At 38.2% G+C, this 24,596-nt stretch overlaps 1 pseudogene; it reads left to right on the forward strand.

Moving 5' to 3' along the window:
* Positions 1-17,503, forward strand: part of LOC107651096 (cyclin-dependent kinase 1-like) — an 85,170-nt pseudogene extending 67,667 nt beyond the window's left edge.
* Positions 17,504-24,596: the final 7,093 nt, after the last annotated feature.

The raw sequence follows: 24,596 nt of genomic DNA on the forward strand, positions 1-24,596 counted from the left end.
CTTAACAAACTGTTTGCAACTTTGATCCTAACTCATTCCTCCTTTCTTATCCCTTATTCCTCTTTCTTCAAAATTACACTGTCCTCTCCACTCTTTTCAAATAGCCAGAGGCTGATTTCAAAACCAGCACCTTTGTTAACCCAGGAAACCATATCCTGACTCTTCTTAAAATAGACTGGACTTCTGGGTAAACATGGAGACAGTCTAGATGCAGGACTCTTCCTCTTCTCAACACCTACCGATATAGACTACCTCAAAAGGCCAAAAAAGCCCAATTCATATGAAAGAAGGGACTCTACAGTAGGGTGCATCATTGAAGGTCCCTGGGATTTGGGCATTTCCACACCATAAGGGGGTTAAAAATCTTCCACCAAAATGCGAGCTTATCCACCCTCCCCCACCCCACCTACAGACATAGAGTCAGAGCCAGAACCAGCACGCACTAGAATCAGTGAGTAAGCAAGGGGGACCTCTAGAGTAAGGGAGGGGCAGCTGACTAAGACCACCAAAGACCTACCCCTGAGAGCAGCTAAACCTGAAACCCCAGCAGACTGAAGAGTGCAGACCATGGGTGGCCATGGGGAGATAGCACAGAGAAGCAAATAGCAGAAGCTGCAGAGACTCGAGAGCTGGCCTCAGGAAAAATCCTCCCTCCTTAGCTTCACACACAGAAAGCCTACATTCCTCACTCAGATTTCTGACTGGAAAGGGAAGGAAAAACCACCATAATGATGGCAAACAGTGCCCAGGAACAATTTCCCAATGCCAAGAAAAACAAGAAGAAGGGGTTGACCCTGGATAATGTTTATGGAGGAAAATAGAGACTACAGAGGAAAAACAAAACAAACAAATGTGCCAAAACTTTCCACAAAAAAAAAAAAGGAAATTAGCCACAAGCTCTTGAAAAATTTAAGTTGGAGCTTACCAAAAAGATGGAAGCCTTCTGGCAAGAAAAGTGGGAAATAGTTGAAAAGAAAATAACAGTTTAAAGGACAAGAATTCCCAATTGGAGAAACATTTGGAAGCCATGAAAAGCGGGATAAACCAAACCAAAAAGGAAAATTAAAAGATTATAGCAGAAAATCAAAAGACTAAAGAGAAAACCAAAAGATTATAGCAGAAAAACCAGGCCTTAAAGACCAGAATTGGGCAATTGGAAATCAATGATCTTGCAAAAGAGCAAGAATTAATAAAGCAAATTCAAAAGACTGACAAAATAGAAGAAAACATAAACTACCTCACTGACAAGATGACAGATCAGGAAAACCAATCAAGAAGAGACAATTTGAGAATCATTGGTCTAACTGAAAACCCAGGAATAAACAGAAATTTTGACATCATACTACAAGAAATTATCCAAGAAAACTGCCCTGATATTCTTGAACATGGGGGGGGGCGGAATTGACATTGAAAGAGTTCATAGAACCCCTTTTACACTAAATCCTCAAAAGACAACTCCCAGGAATGTAATTGCCAAATTCAAGAGCTTCCAAGCTAAGGAGAAAATTTTACAAGAAGCCAAAAAGAGACAATACAGATATCAAGGAGTTCCAGTCAGTATTACACAAGATCTGGCAGCTTCCACATTAAAGGACTACAAGGCTTGGAATATGATATTCATAAAGGCAAGAGAATTGGGTCTTCAACCAAGGATCACCTATCCATCAAAGTTGACTATATCCTTCCTACTACATAACTACAAAACACTTTCCACACAATTAAAACTAGATCTAAACAATTGGAAAAACATTAACTGCTCATGGGTAGGATGACCTAACATAATAAAAACGACCATCCTACCCAAACTTATTTATTTATTTAGTGTCATACCCATTGAACTTCCAAAAAACTTTTTTTCTGAATTAGAAAAAACCATAATAAAGTTCATTTGGAAGAACAAAAGACCAAGGATATCTAAGGAAATTATGAAAAAAAAAATGCAAAGGAATGTGGCCTTGCTATCCCAGATCTCAAACTATACTATAAAGCAGTGGTCATCAAAACAATATGGTACTGGCTAAGAGACAGAAAGGAGGATCAGTGGAATACACTTGGGGTAAGTGACCTCAGCAAGCCATTCTATGATAAGCCCAAAGATCCCAGCTTTGGGGATAAAAATTCACTATTTGATAAAAACTGCTGGGAAAATTGGAAGGAAGTATGGGAGATTTTGGAGTTGGATCAATGTCTCATACCCTATACCAAGATAAACTCAGAATGGGTGAATGACCTGAATATAAAGAAGGAAACTATAAAAAATTAGGTGAACCCAGAATAGTATACATGTCAGATCTTTGGGAAAGGAAAGATTTTAAGACCAAACAAGAGTTAGAAAAAAATCACAAAATGTAAAATCAATACTTTTGATTACATTAAATTAAAAAGATTTTGTACAAACAAAACCAATGCAACCAAAATTAGAAGGGAAGCAACAAATTGGGAAAAAATCTTCATACCAAAAACCTCTGACAAAGGTCTAATTACTCAAATTTATAAAGAGCTAAATCAATTATACAAAAAATTAAGCCATTCGCTAATTGATAAATGGGCAAGGGACATAAATAGATAATTTTCAGTTAAAGAAATCAAAACTATTAATAAGCACATGAAAAAGTGTTCTAAATCTCTTATAATCAGAGAGATGCAAATCAAAACAACTCTGAGGTATCACCTCACACCTAGCAGATTGGCTAACATGACAGCTATGGAAAGTAATGAATGCTTGAGGGGATGTGGCAAAGTAGGGACACGAATTCATTGCTGGTGGAGTTGTGAATTGATCCAACCATTCTGGAGGGCAATTTGGAACTATGCCCAAAGGGTGCTAAAAGATCATCTGCCCTTTGACCCAGCCATAGCACTGCTGGGTTTGTACCCCAAAGATAATAAGGAAAAAGGCATGTACAAAAATATTCATAACTGCATTCTTTGTGATGGCAAAAATTGGAAAATGAGGGGATGACCTTTAGCTGAACAAATTGTGGTATATGTTGGTGATGGAATAGTATTATGCTCAAAGGAATAATAAACTGGAAGAATTCCATGGGAACTGGAATGACCTCCAGGAATTGATGCAGAGTGAAAGGAGCAGAACCAGGAGAACATTGTACAGAGACTGATACACCATGGTACAATCGAATGTAATGGATTTCTCCATTAGTGGTAATGCAGTGATCCTGAACAATTCTGAAGGATCTATGAAAAAGAACACTACCCACATTCAGAGGAAAAAAATTTAGGAGTAGAAACACAGAAGAAAAAACAACTGCTTGATTACATGGTTCAAGTGGGATATGACTGGGGATGTAGACTCTAAATGAACATCCTGATGCAAACATCAATAACATGGAAATAGGTTCTGAACAAGGACACGTAATACCCAGTGGAATTGCTTGTCGGCTATGGGAAGGATGGGAGAGGTGAGGGAGGGAAAGAATATGATTCTTATAACCAAGGAATAATGTTCTAAATTGATGAAATAAAATTTTAAAATAAATAGATTGGGATTGAGTCAGAGCCAGTCCTAGAAATAGTAGGTCCTGGGTCCAAATCTGGCCTCAGACATTTCCTAGTTGTGTGACCCTGGGCATGTCACTTAACTTACCCCATTGTCCAGCCCTTTCTACTCTTCTGCTTTGGAATCCAAGACAGAAGGTCAGAGTTTAAAAAAAAAAAGATGGATTGTGATTTAAGAGTACCCTGAAGGACCAGACTGTGTCAACTGATGCGATGCATTTTTTAAAATGTTTAATTAAGATAAAGAAAATTTAGATGGAAGGATGAAAAACTTTTACCTAAAGTAAAATCATTTTCTTCTTATAATTATTTGTATGTAATGTAGATTTGCACAGATTATTTCTAAAAATTCTTATACCAGTTGACACACCTGGTCTCTCTAATGGTAAAGAGTCTCAGGAGTTCACTTGGCAATAAGCAGCTGTAGATCCCTCCAGACTAGGACCACAGATGTTCTCCGTTTACCAGCATTCCCAGACTATCAGAGGTAAAATTTTTACCACATGTTTGACTAGGTAAATTGTTACTAGTCTGCACAATTTATACTGCCAAAGGTCCTTACTTTAAAAAAACCCAAACACTTCCTCACCACTATATTTAATCCTTCACAATCTGACTTCTGTCTTCATAGCTTTGCTGAAACCAATCTTTCACCAATGGGTTTCTAATTGCCCAGTCCAATAGCCCCCTTTGGAGTCCTCATCCTCCTTGATCTCACCATAAAATCTGGCACTGTTTTCCAGCCCACTCCTGGATACTCTCTTTCTTGACTTCAGAGATGCTACACTTTTCTTGTCCAACGGTGTTATAATTAGCCACCCCTCTGTCTCCTTGGCTAGATTCTCATCCTTTCCCCAAACCCCTAGCTTGTGTTTGTCTCCAAGGTGACATCCTTCTTTTTTTTAATGTTTATTATTTTTTCAAACCCATTTTTATTTTTATTTTATTTTTTAAATTTTATTTAATTAATTAATTTAGAATATTTTTCCATGGTTACAAGATTCATGTTCTTTCACTTCCCTCCCTCCACCCCCACCAGTAGCTGATGCACAATTCCATTGGGTTTTACATGTGACATCCTTCTCTTGTATTTCCTTGAAGGGATAGAGATGCCTCTCAGTGTGGGACAGCAGCAAGAGACCTGGCTTTGGAGTCAAAGGACTTGGGTTCAAATCCTATCTGTCATTTACTATGCCGTGTGAACCTGGACGAGTAATTTATTCTTCTTATATCTGTTACTTCATCTGTAAAACGAGTACACCAGGCTTGCCAGCTTCTGAACTCCTAATTCTACTTATACAATCCTATGGTCCAAATTGCTTACTGTGTCTGGGAGGGGGGGATGGAAGGGAGAGAGAGAGAGAGAATTTTATAACTTCAGGAAAATACATGGAAATTGTTATCACATGGAGTTGGGAAAACAAAATATCTTTTTAAAAAACAATCCTGTGTTCCTTTGGAAATCTCCTCCTAGGTTGAAGGCAAATAACACTTGTTACTCTTTTGGTGGAATATTCAGAGTGTAATATTGTATTAAGTTTATTTGTAAATGTGTCATACGTCCCCATCCCCTATTCCCAGAGGGGTGAGGTATTGTCACTTACTATCAGGAGGTCTGACACAACTGGGGATTCAAAACCATCAGAGACCAGGAAGACATATCCCAAACCTCTGGAAATAGCTTCTGGGTAGATCTCATTTCCCTACCCTCATGGAATTAGGGTACAGAACTGGTTGGAGCATGATTTTTGTCTGACTTTAGGGATCTGATAATCAGATATCTACTGGTCCGTATCCATCAGAACTCTCCATCATCTCCATCCTCACCTTTCCCAGGTTTGGAAGGATGCTGTAAAAGCAGATGACTGCCCCAACAAGGCTGTTCCACTCAGTCATCAAAGGATTCTAGGTATAGGGCACTCTGATCAGTTGATTCTTTCTTTTTCCTAGACTGGCAAACTCCCATGGCCTGTCCCTGGAAACTATAAGGCAGATTTCTGAATGAAAGTTCATTAATAGTAAAAGCTCAGCCTCCATCAAAATCCACTTATGCTAAGGAACAGGTTGAGTGACCCAGAAGAAGAGTTGTTAGTTCCAATTTAGTCATTAGCTAAATGACTCCTAAGGCACATTGATGGCACAGTGGATAGAGAGCTGGGCTTGAAGATGGGAAGACTTACTTTTCTAAATTCAAATCTGGCCTTAGACACATACTAGCTCTTTGACTCTGGGGAAATCACTGAACCCTGTATGTCTCAGTTTTCTCATCAGTAAAATGAGCTGAAGAAGGAAATGGCAGGCCCCTCTAGTATCTTTGCTAAGAAAACACCATAACGGGTCACAAAGAGTCAGCCACAACTAAAACAACTGAACAACAACAAAATGCCTCCCATATTTGTGGGAACTGGTAATCTGTTTAATCCAGTCCAGATACTCTGCTTTTTGCCTAGAAATTGCCTTAAAAGAAATCCCCTGGCTTTCTAGATCTAGCCTTTAATTCTTCTTGCTCTTTGAGATCAAACTACAACTGAGATAGCAGAATCTTTCTAAGTATGCCCCATTTCTGGATGTAAAAGGCTTAATAATCCTGGCCTGAAACATAACATCCAAAGTTTGGTTTCTTCCTGACACATGAGGACTTCTGGCATGAATGCCAATATGCAGATAAAAGTTTATGAGGGACAGCTAGGTGGTTCAGTGAAAAGGGAGTCAAGCCTAGGGATGGGGGGGGGCGGTCCTCAGTTCAAAAAAGATGGAAGGAAGGGATGGGGGGGTCCTCAATTCAAAAAAGATGGAAGGAAGGAAGGAAGGAAGGAAGGAAGGAAGGAAGGAAGGAAGGAAGGAAGGAAGGAAGGAAGGAAGGAAGGAAGGAAGGAAGGAAGGAAGGAAGAAAGAAAGAAAGAAAGAAAGAAAGAAAGAAAGAAAGAAAGAAAGAAAGAAAGAAAGAAAGAAAGAAAGAAAGAAAGAAAGAAAGAAAGAAAGAAAGAAAGAAAGAAAGAAAGAAAGAAAGAAAGAAAGAAAGAAAGAAAGAAAGAAAGAAAGAAAGAAAGAAAGGAAGGAAGGAAGGAAGGAAGGAAGGAAGGAAGAGAAAGAAAGAAAGTAAAGGAAGGAAGGAAGGAAGGAAGGAAGGAAGGAAGGAAGGAAGGAAGGAAGGAAGGAAGGAAGGAAGGAAGGAAGGAAGGAAGGAAGGAAGGAAGGAAGGAAAGAAGGAAGGAAGGAAGGAAGGAAGGAAGGAAGAGAATATGAAAAGTCAATGTCCCTTTTATTCTATTGTAAGTTTGTAGCTATATCAGTGCTTCTGTCATTACACATTATCAAATATCTGACAATTTATTAGAACAACTTTCAAAGCAATAGATGATGAGGGTGATTACCACTGTCATTATTAATTAAATATAATTGTGTCCTTTCTTATCCTTTGATATTCTAATAGAATTATGATGTTCCATTGTGGATGCTCTTTAAAAAAAAAAACAACCTTTTCCTTCTGTCTTAGAATCAAAACTAAATATCAGTTCCAAGGCAGAAGAGCAATAAGAGTTAGACAATTAGGGTTAAGTGACTTGCCCAGGGTCACAACTTGGAAGTGTCTGAAGCCAAATTTGAACTCAAGTTCTCCCACCTCCAGGTTTGTTGCTCTGTCTACTGTGCTACCTAATGGGAACTCTCTTAACCAGAGAAGATGACTCTATCATACCTTGTCATTCTGTATAATTCTTATCCCTGTCTTTCTGTAAATCTTCCAAGGAATTTCAATGATAAACATTAGATACTGATACTATAGAAGCAGCTAGGTTGCACAGTGGATAGAAAACCTTTCTTCCTGAGTCTAAATCTGGCCTTAGATATTTTACTAGCTATGTGACCCTGGACCTTGTTTGCCTCAGTTTCCTCATCTGTAAAATGACCTGGAGAATCAAGTGGCAAATCATTCTAGTATCTTTGCCAAGAAAACTCTAAATGGGATCATGACTGAAGTGACTGAAAAATAATGAGAGTACCACTCAGGCTGTCCATCTATAATCTCTGACTTTTACTACATGACTGCCTTATTTCCTTTTCCAATAATATATAAGCCTTGAGGATGACTTTATTTTAACTCCCCAGGAGTGAGTCATTGTTGAAGATGTGTCATAGTTTACTTATGCCACCAGATATTTTATATTTTGCTTTGTGTTTTGTACAATTATTTTGTTCTTTTGAGATCATAATATTCTGTAATTCACAACTATATAACATAACTGATAGAATATTTATGTAAAAATATTATACCTTTGTAGCAGAAAGTCACTTGGTAGGAGCAGCTGGGTAGCTCAGTAGATTAAAAGCCAGGCCTAGAGACAGGAGGTCCTAAATTCAAATCTGACCTCAGATACTTCCCAGCTGTGTGACCCTGAGCAAGTCACTTGATCCGCATTGCCTAACCCTTACCACTCTCCTGCCTTGGAACCAATACACAGTATTGACTCCAAGAAGGAAGGTAAAGGTTTAAAAAAGAGAGAGAGAGAGAGAAAGTCACTTGGTATTAAAGAACCGCACAGTTTCAATAATCAAGTGTCCTCCTGTTTCAGTTCTAAGCCCAATTTATTATTCCTCTGTCATGCTTGTTTAAGATGCTAAAGGTACCCAAATTACAGAATGCCAAAATATGAGCAATTTGCATTTTCCATCCACTTTATTTTTCAGATGTGGATGACCAAGACAATTCCTTTTTTGAATGTTATGGAGCTCAGCAGGCTCTGTATAGTTTCAGGATTCAGGGCAATCAGCAGAATACCATTCCTGAACAGATATATTCTGAAGATTTTACTATCTATGGGGAATCCCACTTTTATTGGTCTCTGTAAGGGCACCATCTCACCCTAACCTAAGAAGTACCTTTAAGTATAATTTTATGCTCTACTCACTGTTGCTACTCACCAGATTGTTGAACAGTCATCTGTATAATTACAAGTATAATAGACTCTTGTATGACTTTAATATTTGTTTGGTAAGTTTGCAAAATATTTTATATATGTTATCTCGGTTGATCCTCACAAAAAAAAAAAAAAAACCCTGAGAAGTAGGCGATATTTTTATCCCTACTTTACCATTAAAGAAAGGAAGGCAGGCAGAGGCTAAATCACTTGCCCAGGGTCACATAGTTAGTGTCTGAGGCAGAATTTAACCTCAGGATTTCCCGATTCCAATAGGAAGAGAACTTTCTATTCTCTTTATAATTTCTTGTCTTGCCATTTGACTTTGGATGACTCTAGAAGAGAGAGTGAGGCTGATAGCTGTGCAACAATGCCTCACTTAAATCCAATCCATAGGTAAGTCAAGACCACCCTGTGATGTTAGGAGAGGAGAGGAGAGGAGAGGAGAGGAGAGGAGAGGAGAGGAGAGGAGAGGAGAGGAGAGAAAAAAGAATCAGTGACTAGTCTCTGACTATTAAGAGGTACCATGAAGAAAAAAAAAGTTCTCAAAAGGTACCTTCCAGAGTGCATCTTTCCTTGACCTTGTAAAACAGATTACAAGAAAAATCTCTTGGTGTTCTTGACACCCAAAGCATGAACAACACAACCCAATATGAAAAGATCCACTTCTCCCAAATGTAATTGGGAAGACTGGAAATACCTCAAGTTACAAAGAGAACAATGTCCAGAAACACCTGACCCAGGCAGTGATTTTGCTTTTTTTTTTTCTCAGTGTCACTGCGTGTCTCCTTGTCTTTTCTCCAAGCTCCCTGAAGGCTTAAAGTTCATTGTGACGGGGCTACTTTCCAAGAGCAGGGATGGAATTCCTGCTTGTCCTTGCTCATCCTGAGAATGAAAAAGAAGAGGCTGATGGATACAGTTGCTGCCTTTCCACCTACACTGCTGAGTTGCACTTCCTTTCTTGCTGTGCTACCTAACTGTTAGGCTGTGAGGCTGACTCAGTTTTTCTTCCCTTCCTCTTACTGTCACAAAAACCCGCAACAGTTAAATGATTTGGCTAACATTACATTAAAATTTTGTAGCAGATCTGGAATTAGGAATTTTATCCTGTCATTCAAGGCTGCTAAAATCTCTGATTTGGTTGTTTTAATAATCTGCATGAGTCAAAAAAAGAACCTAACTCCAGGTAATATGCAAGATGAGGGATGATTGTGCTTCTATTGCTTTTCTGTTTCCAAGCTAAAAATCCCCACCCCCACCCCTACACTTGGTATTTCTGTCTTTATTAGTTTTTTTTTTGGGGGGGGGGTCCTGGGTCCTGTTTTCCTTTCAAAGTAATATCCTTATTTAGCATTCTTGCATTTCACACTAGGAAGTTGGGTTTGGCAAATAAGCTTGTGTTGAGGTCTAGGATCCAGGCTGAAGCCCTTATTTAAACAAACAAACAATGAACTTTGGTAACAAAATATAGTGCTCAAATTTATTCATTGTTCTTTCCTTATCTTGAGCATTAACAGGAGTTCTATTGGAATAGCCCTTGAATGGTAACTATGGCTTCCTCTATTAGTCTTTCTTTAAAAGGGGTCATTATACTTCCAAAGCAAAGACTTTTTTTTAAGCCCTTCATTTATATGTAAATATACATCAAAGCCAACTGTGATTCAACCAAGATGCTTTCTCCTTTGCGCTCTGGCTTAGTACCCTCCCCCTCCCTCCCCCACCCACCCACAAGGAAGTCAGGACGCAGTATTTTTTGACCTCACAGCTGATTCATTTGACACTGAGCAGGCAAGAGTGGGGGTGGGGAGATTGACTGAAGGATTAGATAAAGGAAACCAGCTGTGACCTGGCACAGGCTTTATTCAAAGCACAACCAGGGGCTCGGAATCACCAGGCTGCAATGGAATAAACACTGATGTGAAAATCAGGCTTGGATTCTGGTTCCAGCTCTGCCATTTGCTCTGTGACCTGGGAAAATCAAATAAACTCTCTGAGCCCCAGTTTTCTCTTCTGTAAAATGGTAACAATAGCATTTATATCTTAGCATGTTACGGTTTGCAAAGCCTTTACACATTTCGATTTATTTGATTGATTCCCACAGCAACCCTGTGAGCTAGCTGTGATCATTAACCCTATTTTATAGACAAGGAAATTGAATCAGAAGGTGGTTAAGAATCTTATCTAGGATCATATAACAAGTATCTTGGGTAAGATTTGAATTTAGGTCTTCTTGAAATCAGAGGCAGCTAATTGGCTCACTGGATGGTGTCAGAAAGACTAGAGTTCAAATCTAGCCTCAGAGACCTACTAGCTCTGTGATCCTGAGTAAGTCACTTAAGCTATTTGCCTCATCTGTAAAATGAATTGGAATAGGAAATGGCAAAGCACTCCAGAATCTTTGCCAAGAAGAGGGGCTACCGAGCTGCACTGCAATGAGGGGATCCTATTAAATTATTCTTAAGGCACTTTTGAGTTCTAATAATCCTTATCTCATGAATCACCGTGCTTTGAGAAATTGTCAAAAGCACCAGTAAGGCACCATGTAACCCGAATGAATTTTTATCTTCACTATTATAGGAAGCATTAGCACACAGGTTCTTAACCTGAAGTTAAGAACTTGTTTAGATAGATGGATCGAGAGATAGACAGAGAGAGATGATGGATGGATAGATGGTAGAGAGATAGAGAGATAGAGAGAGATGATGGATGGATAGATGGATAATAGAGAGAGAGAGATGATGGATGGATAGATGGTAGAGAGATAGATAGATGATAGATGATTACATGTATTGGGATAACTGAATTTCTATATAATTGGTTTCCTTTGTAATCATTTTGTGCATTTTGTCTTTTAAAAATTTTTTTATTTTGTTAAATATTTCTCAATTACACTAAAATGTCAACATCCATTCCTTAAAAATTTGAGTTGCAAATTCCCTCCCTTCCTCGTGCCTGTCCTTCCTTTGAGAAGGCAAACAAAGTAATATCAATTATACATATGAAATCATTTATGCATTTTATCCTATGCTCTTAAAAATCACTATTTTGAGAAGAGGTCCATAGGCATCACCAGCCTCTCCCAGGGGGCCATGACAGAAAAATAGTTAGGGAGCATCTTTCTCTTTCATTTAAAGACTATTTAAAATTCACCAGGCTGGGCCCTGGGGAAGAAACAAAATTAAATAAAGAAAAATTAAGTAAGAAAGTGGCCCAGTAGGTAGAATACTGGGACTAAAGTTATGTAAGTTCGAATCTCATCTCAGACCCTTATGTGTGACCTTAGACAAGATACTTAGCCTCTGTCTGCCTCAGTTTCCTTAATTATAAAATTGAGATGATAATAATACCACCTGCCTCATAGAATGATGAGGATCAGATAGGATAATACTTAATAAATGATCGTTTCCTTAGTATCTCCCATCAGGAAACTTCTTGAATCATCCACAGTAGAGAACAAATGAAAGGAGAAATGGCTTCCAATTTAACTACTTAACCTTATTCCAATCAGTTCTCTCTGCCATGTTGTGGTTGTTCAGTGATATCTGCCTCTTCAAACCCCCTGGACCACAACTGTCTTTGGGGTTTCTTGGCAAGGAGTGGTTTGCTATTTCGTTCTCCAGCAGATCCAGTGGATCCTTTTGTCAGGCAACCAGAGGATAAGTGATTGGCCCAGGGTCACACAGTTAGGAAGTGTCTAAAGCTGGATTTGAATTTAGGTTTTCCTGACTTCAGACCCAGTGCTCTTAACCAAGAGTCACTCCTGTTTCTGCCATATAAGGGGATCAGATTGAATTTAAGGCTGGATGTGACTTATCCTCTCAGTATTTTACCTCTCAAAATGTTACCATTGAGGGAACAACTGGGTAGACCAGTAGATTGAGAGCCAGGACTAGAGCCAGGTGGTCCTAGGTTCAAATCTGACCTCAGACACTTCCTAGTTGTGTGACCCTGAGCAAGTCACTTAACTTGCCTTAGCCCTTACCACTCTTCAGTCTTGGAAGCAATAGATAGTATTGATCCTAAGGCAGAAGGTAAGGGTTTAAAAAAAATTTACCTTTGAGAAAATTGAGACTAAGAAAGGTAAATGACTCTACCAAAGTCACAAGAAAATAATTGTCAAGGCTAATTTTCAAACATAGGGTCATCAGACTCTAAATACAATGCCATGCTATCTCTGTGGCCTTGGTCAGAGTGCGAAGCAGTCTACAGGGTTCTTACAAGGGTAACAGCTAAGGATTCCTGCCAATATCAAGGTTCTCAGGGAAATAAGCATTTTAGGCTTTTTGTACACAATGGTTTAATTAGTCTTTAGGAAATTTATTCCTACAGCTAACATTTATATAGGACTTTGAGGTTTGCAAAGTACTTTGCACTTATTACCTCATTTAACTTCTGGGTTTTGTTTAACTTAATTTCTCTGATGTCTTCCATGATTCCTCCAATTATTAGTACTCTTCTTTCTCAATTTTCCTTGGTCTATCCTACCCCAATAAAATGTAAGCTCCTTGAGGCCAGGGGATATTTTCCTTTTATTCTTTGTTTTCCCAACACCTAGCACAGTACAAGGCACAAAGACATATGATACAAATTTGTTCAACTAAATTGAATAGAGACAAAGTCAGCTTCTTGTGTAATCCTAGCGGGAATGAGGGAGGAGAGACAGTTCTCCTACCTCAGGGCCTCTTGGCAGAGTTAGATTGCCCCAAAGGAGAAGGGAATATTTATCCTGTGGAATCTCTTTCTGGCCACCTGGGAATGAAGGGAGGATTTTTTTTTTTACCCTAGCCTGAAGGTTCTTTTGGGGTGTAGAAACAAAAGAATTACACCCTTGAGAACCAGTAATTCCATGATTGGGTACATTTATGCTGGCTTCTTTTGGCCTCTCAGTGAAAATGGTAGGTCCTGGTAGCCTGGAGCACATCCTGTTGGGCACAAAGAACAGAATTCACACTGGCCTCTAGAGAAATCTTATTCCCACAATCAAACTGCTCCACCTACCCAAGAGAGATGCCCTCTTGGAGTTTCTGCCCTGGGTGATGGGATAAATGAAAAGTTCCCCACTGTACCAGCTCCCTGTTTCCAAAGGATTTTAGAGCCCTTTCAGCTTCTTTTTCATCAGGATTAAGCAGTAGATGTTGGAGAATGAAGATCCTTAGTGACAGACTCCCTCCTAGTGAGCCCTCCTGCCTAGATGGTGAGCAGTGGAGGAGAAAATGGGGGTCTTAGGGAAGGCTATTTCATTCATTGCCTGACATGTGGGCCCACAGGGCTCTTTCTGCTAAGCAGAGCCCTCTTTCTCTGAAAATTTGTATTTGTTTTGTTTTTAACACAGTGTCTGTTTCAGCCCATGTTTGCCTGCCCCTCATTAGAATGATAAATTTGCTGCTAAAGACAAAGTATAATTTCAATTATGAATGTAGCCTGTGACTAGAACTGCCCTCCTGCTTCCCTCTAACTCCCCTCATCTCTTAAACTCTATCTCACCCCTAATCTTTCCTTTGAACTTTGGTCTCTGTGACTGGCACTCATTACCATTATGTGATACCATGCTGGCACTACCCAGAGAATTTCAAGTCAGCTTTGAACAATGGAAAAATCTTGAAGTTGGAGTACAGAGGTTTGGGTTCTAGTTTCAGTTTTAAAATTAACTGTGTGTGTGTGACTTTGGGGAGAGGCAGCTAGGGGATGCAACAGATAGCGCACTGGGCTTGGGATCAGGAAGATTTATCTTCATGAGTTCAAATCCAGATTCAGATATTTCATTGCTATTTAACCCTAAGCAAGTCACTCCAGCCTCACTTTCCTCATCTAGAAAAATAAGCTGGAATGGACATGACAAACCATTCTATTATCTCTGCCAAGAAAACCCCAAAGTGGGGTCACAAAGAGTCCGACATTACTGAAATGACTGAACAACAATTGTCCTTGAGGAAGTCAGTTAACTTTTTTGAGCTTCAGTTTTCATAACTATAAAATGAAGGAGTTGGACTGGATTATTTTGAGGATCCTTTTGGGCCTCAAAGTCCTGTGAATTCATCCTTCCTGATTTGAAGAATAGCAATGATCTTGTAGTAGGGGAACTTGAGGTGAACCCCAGGTTTGGGACAGGTTACCCTTTGCAAGAATGCAAGACTCGAAAATTTAGCTCAGAAATAATAAGAGAAATTTATTTATTACTAATAATTAAAATTATTAATATCATGTTAAATTGTCAGAGAGGACAGTGCAGGGGTACACTGTCTCCTAGATGAAATTATAAATCCTTTTTGACAACAAGGGCTATGCAGTCAGGGATAGGGGATGTTTGTTATCTGACTGGGGCTAGAATGGTGTTTTGTGTCCTGAAGACACAGGAGGTGACTGGGAATAGTTTAGGGGACAAGTAGATGTCCTGGATACAGCCCAATGGTATCAGAGCATAATTGGTTGATGTATATCTGGGTCCATCTCAAAATCTAGGGGAGAATCCAAGGGGAAATATTTCTCCTGGGGTCTTCCCTTATTGTGAGTCTCTGATGCCCAGAGTCACTTTTTCCTCAACAATACAAGAATGCAAGGAAGGAAAGATATTTTACTGCTTTCTGTTGGACTGGAAACACTTCTGGAGTTTGGGGTGTCCAAAGGGAAACCCAGGGTCCCATGCCAATCTCAAAAATGAAAAAAACAACGAAGCTACCTCCCTAAAGATCTTTTATTGCTGTTGATCAGTTGTGTCTGACTCGGGGTAATCTCATTTGGAGTTTTCTTGGCCAAGATACTGGAGTGGTTTGCCATTTCCTTCTCCAGCTCAGTGAACAGATAAGGAAACTGAGGCAAACAGGTTAAGTGACTTGCCAGTGTCACACAGCTAGCAAGTATCTAAGGCCAGATCTGAACTCAGAAAGATGAGTTTTCCAGACTCCAGAAGTATTCTATCCACCTCGCTACCCCAAAGATCTTTAATGGTTTCATTCGTATTTGTAAGAACCTGGAAAATAGTGAAGACATCTGACAATAGGGGAATGGTTAATAAATTACAGTTCATTAATGTAATGTAATATTGTAAAGTCATTAAAAGTTGCAAGAAAAAAGAATTTGGAAAGACTTTTATGAAACAATGCCAAACATTGAAAGCAAAACCAGAAGAATGGAATCAATACTAACTACAACCCCATAAGAGGGAGAATGAATGGGCAAACATGTATGCTGAAGCATACTAGGAAGATGTGACTAAAAAGTTATGATCCTTTATTTGAATTAGTTAATTTAAATGTAAATAATTACGAAGCAAGTTTATGGTGTTGCATTGAATGAATGGAGAAAACAAAAACAAAACAAAAAATTATGTTTACTTGTGTCAATTCCAATACTAGGTGCTGGGTATACATATAGAAAAAAGAAGATAATTCTTACTCTCAGAAAACTCATACTCTAATAAGGAGAGATACACTAGAAGCTCCTGCTGTTGCTGTACTGCTGCCACCACTGCCCCATTTGGCCTCCACCTCCTCAGAGTAGTCATGGAGAACCACAAAAAAAAAGGAGAAAATTGGAAAAGGTGCCAATGGGGTTGTATATAATTGTTGATGTAAAACTATTATTCGAGTGGTCACCATAAAGAAAATCAGAGATTGAGGAGGAAGAAGGAGTTCCAAGTATTATAATTCGAGAAATTTCTCTGTTCAAAGAACTTCATCATTCTTACATTGTCAGCCTTCAAGATGTACTCATGCCAGATACTAGACTATAACTAAATTTTAAATTCCTTCCCATGGATCTTTAGGAAATACTTGGATTCGGGGCAGCTATGTGGTTTAGTGGCTAGAAAGCCAGGTCTGAAGACGGGAGATCTTGGGTTCAAATGTGATGTCAGACACTTCCTAGCTGTGTGACCCTGGTCAAATCACCTAATTCCAGTTGCTTAGCAATTATCTTTATCCTTCTTCTGCCTTGGAACAGATACTGAGTATTGATTTTAAATCAGAAGTTAAGCGATTAAAAAGAAAAACACAACTTGGATTCTATCCCTCTTAGCCAATATGCGTTTTTTTCATTTGTTAAAAGTTACTTATACACAGAGATGGATACACTGTGGCACAATTGAATATAATGGACTTCTCTACTAGCATCAATGCAATGACCCAGGACAATTCTGAGGGACTTATGAGAAAGAACACTATCCACATCCAGAGGAAGAACTGTGGGAGTAGAAACACAGAAGAAAAACAACTACTTGATCACATGGTTCAATGGGAATATGACTGGGGATGTAGACTCTAAACAATCATCCTAATGCAAATACTAATAATATGGAAATAGGTCTTGATCAATGACACATGTAAAACCCAGTGGAATTGTGCATTGGCTATGGGAGGGGGAGGAGAAGAAGGGGAGAGAAAGAACATGAATCATGTTACCATGGAAAAATATTCTAAATTAATTAATTTGTATCAAATTTGTATCAAATTTGTATCAAATCTAACAAGGCTTTCTTTACCTTTTGTCACCCATGAAGAGTTCTTCACAGAGATTTGAATCCTCAAAATCTACTAATAGATGATAAAGGTATAATTAAACTAGCTGATTTTGTTCTTGTATTGGAATATCTTTGAGGGTATACACATATCAGGTGGAAATAGTATAGTATCAATCTCCAAAAGTATTGCTAGAAAAGGCCAGACATTCTATTCCAGTAGACATTTGGTACATAGGCACAGTGTTTGCTGAATTAGCAACCAAGAAGCCACTTTTCGACAGAGATTCTGAAACTGACTAGCTTTTCCAAATCTTCAGGGCTTTGGGGACTCTTAATAATAAAGTGTGGCCAGAAGCTGAGTCATTTCAGGATTCCAAGAATATATTCCCCAAGTGGAAATCAGGAAGTCTGATGTCACATGTCAAGAACCCCAATGAAAACAACATCAATTTCCTCTCTAAAAAGGTTAGTCTATGATTCTGCCAAGCAAATTTCTGGCAAAATGGCATGGAACCATCCACGTTTTAATGACCTGGACAGTCAGATTAAGAAGCTCTATTTGTCCAGTCAAGAGATTCCAGGGTTTTTGTATCAAGAAAGGATAACCCTCTTGTAACATTTGTCTTTATATGTTTCCTTTCTTTGATGTAAAATTGAAGCTGTCCTCTGTTTTTCCAAGGTGTTGCTTAAAAGCATAAATATCATTAAAATGAATAATGCTCTATGTAGATCTCATTGATAAAGCTATTTTGTTTTCTATAAATAAAAATGCAAATCCAAATAATAATTATTATTATAACGAGAGATAACACCTAAGGGAGGACATAGATGAAAAGTACAATAACATGTTTTTAACAAAATGTTCAGCTTTTTAAAAATGTTCATGTCCATAGTGCTCCGGGGAAAAGAGTATAATCCAAGAGAATTTTGCTTATGGGAAAAGCCTGAAAAGCACGTTCTTTTCCATGAAAGAGAAGGTGGTCTTTAAAAAAAAAAATCTCTGTTACTTGAGGAGATTTCATTTGCCTCCCATTCACTCTAATTTCTGATTTTTCTCTGTGGTGCTGTGTCCTAAAAAGAGCTCCTACTTTGCCAAGCATTCACCGAGGCCAGCCGGGTAAGGATGGAGACAGAAAAAGTCTCGTCTCAGGCCCCTTTTGGAGCTGCTTTCCGGGCTGTCTCAGATTTCCTTTCATTTTTTTTAATGGTTTACATACCTCCCTCCATGTCTGTCTCTGATTTTTAGGCCACGACCTCAAGTTTGACATCAAACATTTCCCCCGGCTTTCTTCCAAGGTTGAGGTGAGAGAGATATCTACTAAAAAGGTCCTTTCTTTTACTTCTTTGGTCCTTCTTTCCTTTATATCCTCCTTTCTTAAATCTAAAATTCATTTAAACAAGTTGCCCAAAGATCCCTGAGTGGCTTTCTCAGCTCCTGAAGAAGGAATAACTCAGGGAGCATTTAGCTAGGTAGCATCTTTGTCTCTGCCTCCTGGAATCCCTAATATTCCTTCAAGGTTCAGTTCTAAATGAGGCCTGCCATTATTCAGACCCATTCTCCTAGCCCAATCCCACTCTTGTGAAAATTTTATTTTGCTTTAATATTCATTTTGTATTTATATACACATGTACATACCTATATATTTTGTATATATAAACTTTTACCATAATAAAATATAAGCTCTTTGAGGGCAGAGACCATTTCATTATCTTCTTTGCTTCACCAGAACTTAACATAGTTCCTGGCACATTTTGTTGTTGTTATTCAATCATTGCAACTGTCATACTCTTCATGACGCCCTTGGGGTTTTCTTAGGAAAGACACTGTAATGGGTTTGCCATTTCCTTTTCCAGCTCCTTTTACAGACAAAGAAACTGAGGCAGATTTTAGTGACTTGCTCAGGGTCACACAGCTAGGAAGTGCCTGAGGCCAGATTTGAACTCATGAAGATGAAGACTCCAGGCCTGATGCACTATCCACTGAGCTATCTAGCTACCCTGATCTAGTAGGAACTTAATAAATGTTCCTTGAATCAATAAATGAATGACCGTGTTCTGTCTCACTTCTCTTTTAGTCCTTCTATTATTTTAGATTGCTCTCAATTTCTTGAGTATAAATGCTTTGACCTCCATTTGGGGGTTGCAAAATTAGGTAAAATGAAAATAAACTTGGTGATCAGGGCAGTAAATTAGTAACTGGGTACCTTGGGTTCTACTTACTGGCTAAATAAATTTGAGTCAATCCCTTTGCTCTTTGTGCCTCCATGTTCCTTCCCCAAGTAATATGCAGGAAATACTGGATTTGTTACATGAGGGTGGCATGAGGAGTTTATAGAAGGGTAATTTGCCTTGATTCTTTGGAAGACAAATGAATCTCATTTGTCTGTGAAGCTCATTGGATAAAGAGAGCAGGATAGTGTAGGGGAGAAATGAAAAGGAGGGAAAATGCGTGAAACATTTTGTGAGTTATTTCTTTGGATTTTTTTTTTAGTTAATAGAGAAGGTGAGGGGGCAGCTGGGTAGCTCAGTGGATTGAGAGCCAGGCCTAGAGATGGGAGGTCCTAGGTTCAAATCTGGCTTCAGACACTTCTCAGCTGTGTGACCCTGGGCAAGTCACTTAACCCCTATTGCTTAGCCCTTACCACTCTTCTGCCTTGGAACCAACACATAGTATTGATTCTAAGACAGAAGGTAAGAGGTTAAAAAAAGGCATAGAGAAGTTGAGATCTGCATTGGTGTAAGGAGAATCTATATTTATGAAATTTCAGACCTCAAAGCACACTTTATTCCTGCCATTTTAAACAGCAAATTGAAATACTCTGGATCCAACCATATTGATTTTCCAACATGGATGTAATGATACGGGTTATAGCTCTTAGGCTGGCTGGTCTCTTGGTTATCCCCCCTCCACTTATGGATAAGTAAGTCTTGTGTGTCCTTACCAACATGTCTTTCACTCATGCAAAGCTATTTGACCTTAGACAAGTCCCCAACAATCTATTTACATTTTATCCATATTAAAGAATCAAACTCCAGTTATGCTCTTTCCATGAAACCTTCCATAACTGTTATAGCTCATATTGATTATTTCTTCTTCTGAACTTCTCCGGTACATGATCCATACCATATTACTCAGTAATTAGTTAATTATATAGATTCTTATTACTTATTATTAAAAATTCATTCTAAATGTCAAAACTACAGGCGTAAGCTCCCAAAGAGCAAGGACCATGTCTAATATAGCCAATAATACCAAACAGCCCTGAGGAAGTCTATATTTTTTTTTCACCCATTTTTCTCACAAAAACATAGCCTATATATTTCCTTATCCTTTGTTCTCTGTGTCGTAATGGATTTCTGCTCTATTATTACCCTCATTATTGATTTTTTGTGTGGATTTGCTTTGACTCAGCACCCAAATAAACTAGTTAATTGAATTGGTTGTAACTGCTGAGTGTGTACAAAGGTACACATGCCTGGAAATCATGGGAACTCGGCTTCTTTTCAAATGTCTCTGGATTTTCCACTCTCTTTTAGGAAATGTGATGAGCTTCCTGACAAATTAGAGCTCTCTACAAATGGAATGAGCTGCCTCAGGAAGTCGTAGAATACAGAATTTCAGAGTAGGAAGGACTATAATGGTGAGCTCTTCCAATCTATACCCCAAAAGAGTCCCACTCTGTAACATCTCTAACAAGTAGTCAATCATTCATCTTCTGTTCAAAGGTCTGCAAGTAGAGGAGTCCCCAACTTTCTGAAATAGTCCATCCTACCTTTAGATAGCTGTGATTGACTGGAAGTCTTCAGGCAGAGGTTTTTTGACTAGTTGTTAGGAATGTAATAAAAGGAGCCTGTTTAAAAAACAGAAAAGCAAAACAACCACCCTTCCCAAAATAAAATAAAAATAAATAAAAAAGGGGGCAGTTGGTTTGGCCCAATGGTCTCTCTGTGATGCCTGCTAGCACTGTGATTTTGTGAGCCTTTCCCCTAATGTTCTTATGTGCAGAATCAGGTGGAAAGTAGACAAGCAAGCCTTAACCAAAATGGGGATGAGAATGTGGCCAAAAGAATAGAACTGGAATAAAATAGCAAATGTTGACCAAAACTCCCAAGAAATATTCAATTTAATTTTTTCTATTACAATTTATATAACAGAGAGGTCATGTGGTATAGTGGAAAGAGTATTAGAACTTCAGTCAGTAGGTAGAAGTTCTAGATCTGTTTCAGTCACTTATTGATGATATGGGTAAATTGCTTCATCTTTCTGGGCTTCAGCTTCCTCAGGAACTTTGTAATTGAACCGTATCATAAAGTCATAGAATCATTATTGTGAACATGATAGCCCCTTCCCTGGCACAAAGTAAGCACTTGTTGACTGATTGATAGAATACTTTTGTCTCTATACCCCAAAAAAGAACCCTCAGATTAGAAAAAAGTGTCTTTCTACAGTGAAGTGCTTGTGGGTCCTACAGTATGAATATTTCTTCTTTTCTGAGGTAAATTGACTTCAACAAGCATTGTGGTTAAAGTCCCTAGCCTTACCTTTCACACAGGGAGTCACTGCCTCAACAATAATAAACAATTATGGATAAGAATGGTGCTAGGTACTAAGGGGTACAGGGACAAAAACAGAAAAGTTAATTTAACAGATCAATTAACCCCTGCCTGTATAAGACAAAAGAAGGAAATGGCCAAGAAAACCCAATAGACGGTTATGAAGAGTCAGACACAACTGAGTGACCATAATACATTTTACTAGGACAAAGCTTCTTAAAGTGGAGTTGGTGGGCAGATCCCAGGGCTTCTGTCAACTCATTTTGTCTTAACATTTTGATAACTTTATTTCAACATAATTGACTTCCTTTGTAATTCTACATACTTGAGTTAATACATTTAAAAACATTATTCTGAGACAGCATCCATGGGTTTCAATAAACTACCAAAGAAGTCCATCACACACACACACACACACACACACACACACACACACACACTCAGAACCTGCTATTTAGAGTATCCAAGTAAATAATAAATGGGCAATTACATCACGAGAGGTAAACCTATATGATAGAGCAATGATCACCAGAGTTATTTGGTACAATTTTAAAAATAAAAACTAGATCAAAATGCACTAGATAAGGAATTATTAAAAATAACTGAACTTGATAACCCAGTGTTTACTAACGCTCACAACAGAAATTATTTAGAAAACCATTTTCTATTTGATAAGAATTTCTGGGGAAATTGGAAAGCAGTCAGGCAGAAACTGGTTTCGACCAGCATCTTATACCATATAACATGTAAATTCCAAATGGATATATATATATCCATATATATATATATCCTGAATTTAAAGAATCCTACAGATCACATATTCTTCACAGTTATGACTAGGGGATGAATTCTTAAAGACAGTGTCAATTGCAAAAGAAAAAATAGATAGTTTCAATTATAGGAAATTGAAAAGTATGAACAAAATCAAATCAATCTGAACAAGAAGAAAGGAATTGATTGGGGAAAATGTTTGCATCAAATATCTCTTATATGGATCTGGAGACTGAAGTTCAAGATATATAGGCAACTAATAGAAATGTGTAAGACCAAATATATAAGAAAAATAGAAATATATGCAAGTAACAAGTTAAAGTTGAAGAACAAATGGCTCTCCAAAGAAGAATTACAAATATTAAAAGCCATATGAAAGTGTTTTCTAGATCACTAATAATAATAGAAACATGTCAAAAAGTCATGATTTCGTCATATGGCTGGGAAATTGTCAAAGATAACAAAAGCTGAGAATAGTCAGTGTTAGAGGATTTGTGGGAAAACATGCATACCAATGCATAGTTGGTAGAGTTATGATTTGTTCCAAACGTTCTGGAAATCTATTTAGAACTAAGTTAAGAGAATGACTAAAATGTTTATACCCTTCATCGAGAATCTAATATTAACCATATATCCCGATAAAGTCAGCAATTAAAAAGAAAAACTCCATATAGAACAAAGCATTTATTGCAGCCCTTTTAATGTAGTTGTGAACAGTAAATAAAGTAAATACCCCATTGGCTGGAGAAAGCTAAACAAAAGTGATTTGTGAATGTAATAGAATGTTATTGTCTAGTAAGATAATATCATTAAGATAAACACAAAAAGATATGAGAAGGGGCAACTAGGTAATACAGTGACTAGAGTATCAGGTCTGGAGTTGGGAGGACCTGGGTTCAGATTTGACCCCAGACATTTCCTCACTGCATGACCCTGGGAAAGTCTCTTAACCCCAATTGCCTAGCCATTTCCACTCTTCTGTCTTTGAATTGATAGTAAGGATTTTAAAATTTTTTAAATGGAAGTTATATGTGTACTGATGCAAAGTGATAGACATGGAATCAGGCAAACAATATGCACAATGACTACAACAATGTAAACAGAAAGAATAACAAATGAAAATATGACTAAACTTGGCCCCAAAGAAAAGAAGTGAGAAAACATCTGTCTGCTTCTTTATAGGGATAAAGGACCCTGGGTGTGAAATGCTGCTTATGTAGCACTTTCTAATACATAGATTAGTTTTGCGCAGCTGGGTGGCACAGTTGGAATCAGGAAGATTCAGCTTTCTGAGTTCAAATACAGCCTCAGAAATCTCCTAGCTGTATTACCTTAGGCAAGCCACTCTACCCTTTTGGCCTCAGTTTCCTTATCTGTAAAATAAACCAGAGAATAACAAAACCACTCTGGTATCTTTGTAAAAAAACTTCAAACAGGGTCATGAAGAGTTGGCCCTGGAAAAACAACGACATTAATTTTGCTAAATATTTTCTTTGTCCTCTTTTTTACTCTCTATTAAAAGGGATGACTTTCTGGAATGGTTGAGCGAAGTGGTACAGAAGGAAATATAGATAATGTAAAAATAAAGGATATTGAATGACCAATTAAAAAGAGAGAAAAGAATAATGTAAGATTCTTAAAGGCTAAGTGTTTATTTATTTTTGCATTACTGACACATAGCACAATCTCAGGCATAATAGGTGTTTAATAAATGTTTTGTCAATAAATTAATAGTTATCTTGCTTCTAGAGCAGTATGGGGTGTTCTCAAAGCATGAAGCCTGGGTCGATTTCCCCAATTTCCTGTAACCCAGAAGCAGCTCTAGGGAAATGAATGTATAAAGTAATTTCCCTACCATACCATGGTGAAGCCTTTCCTTCAACCCCATCATGAGGTAAGTGAACTTGAGGAGGGACAATATTCCTTTCCCTTTCCTTCTGGCTGCATGTGTTGGCTCTACTGTTGCTCTTCCTTGCTCTGTCTAATTAGATACATCTGGTCTACAAGCATTTGTTAGTCAACTGAGGATGTATTTCAAGTCACATACTTGGTTCCTTACTGAACTTACTGAGTGAAAGTTTAGCCATCTGGGAGGCTAGGACCTGAAGCTGAAATATTGGAGCCAGATTCCTGTTTCAATGTTTCCCTGTTTGAAATATTCAAATATTTGAATATATTCAAAATTTTCTGCTTGATCTTTCTCTTTGTGACCAATGAACAATAATGAAAGGGAAGCTACTTGCTTCCCTGCTGTTGCATTTATGTCTCATGTTGGGGTATGCCCCTGGGAGAGTGCCAAAACCAGAGGATCAGACTCTGTTTCTAAATCTGGTTCTCAGAAATGTTTTCCCTGTGGCCCTTGGACACTTAAGACTAGGAGGGAT

This window comes from Monodelphis domestica, chromosome 2 (genome assembly GCF_027887165.1).
Source record: "Monodelphis domestica isolate mMonDom1 chromosome 2, mMonDom1.pri, whole genome shotgun sequence".
Taxonomy (NCBI): domain Eukaryota; kingdom Metazoa; phylum Chordata; class Mammalia; order Didelphimorphia; family Didelphidae; genus Monodelphis; species Monodelphis domestica.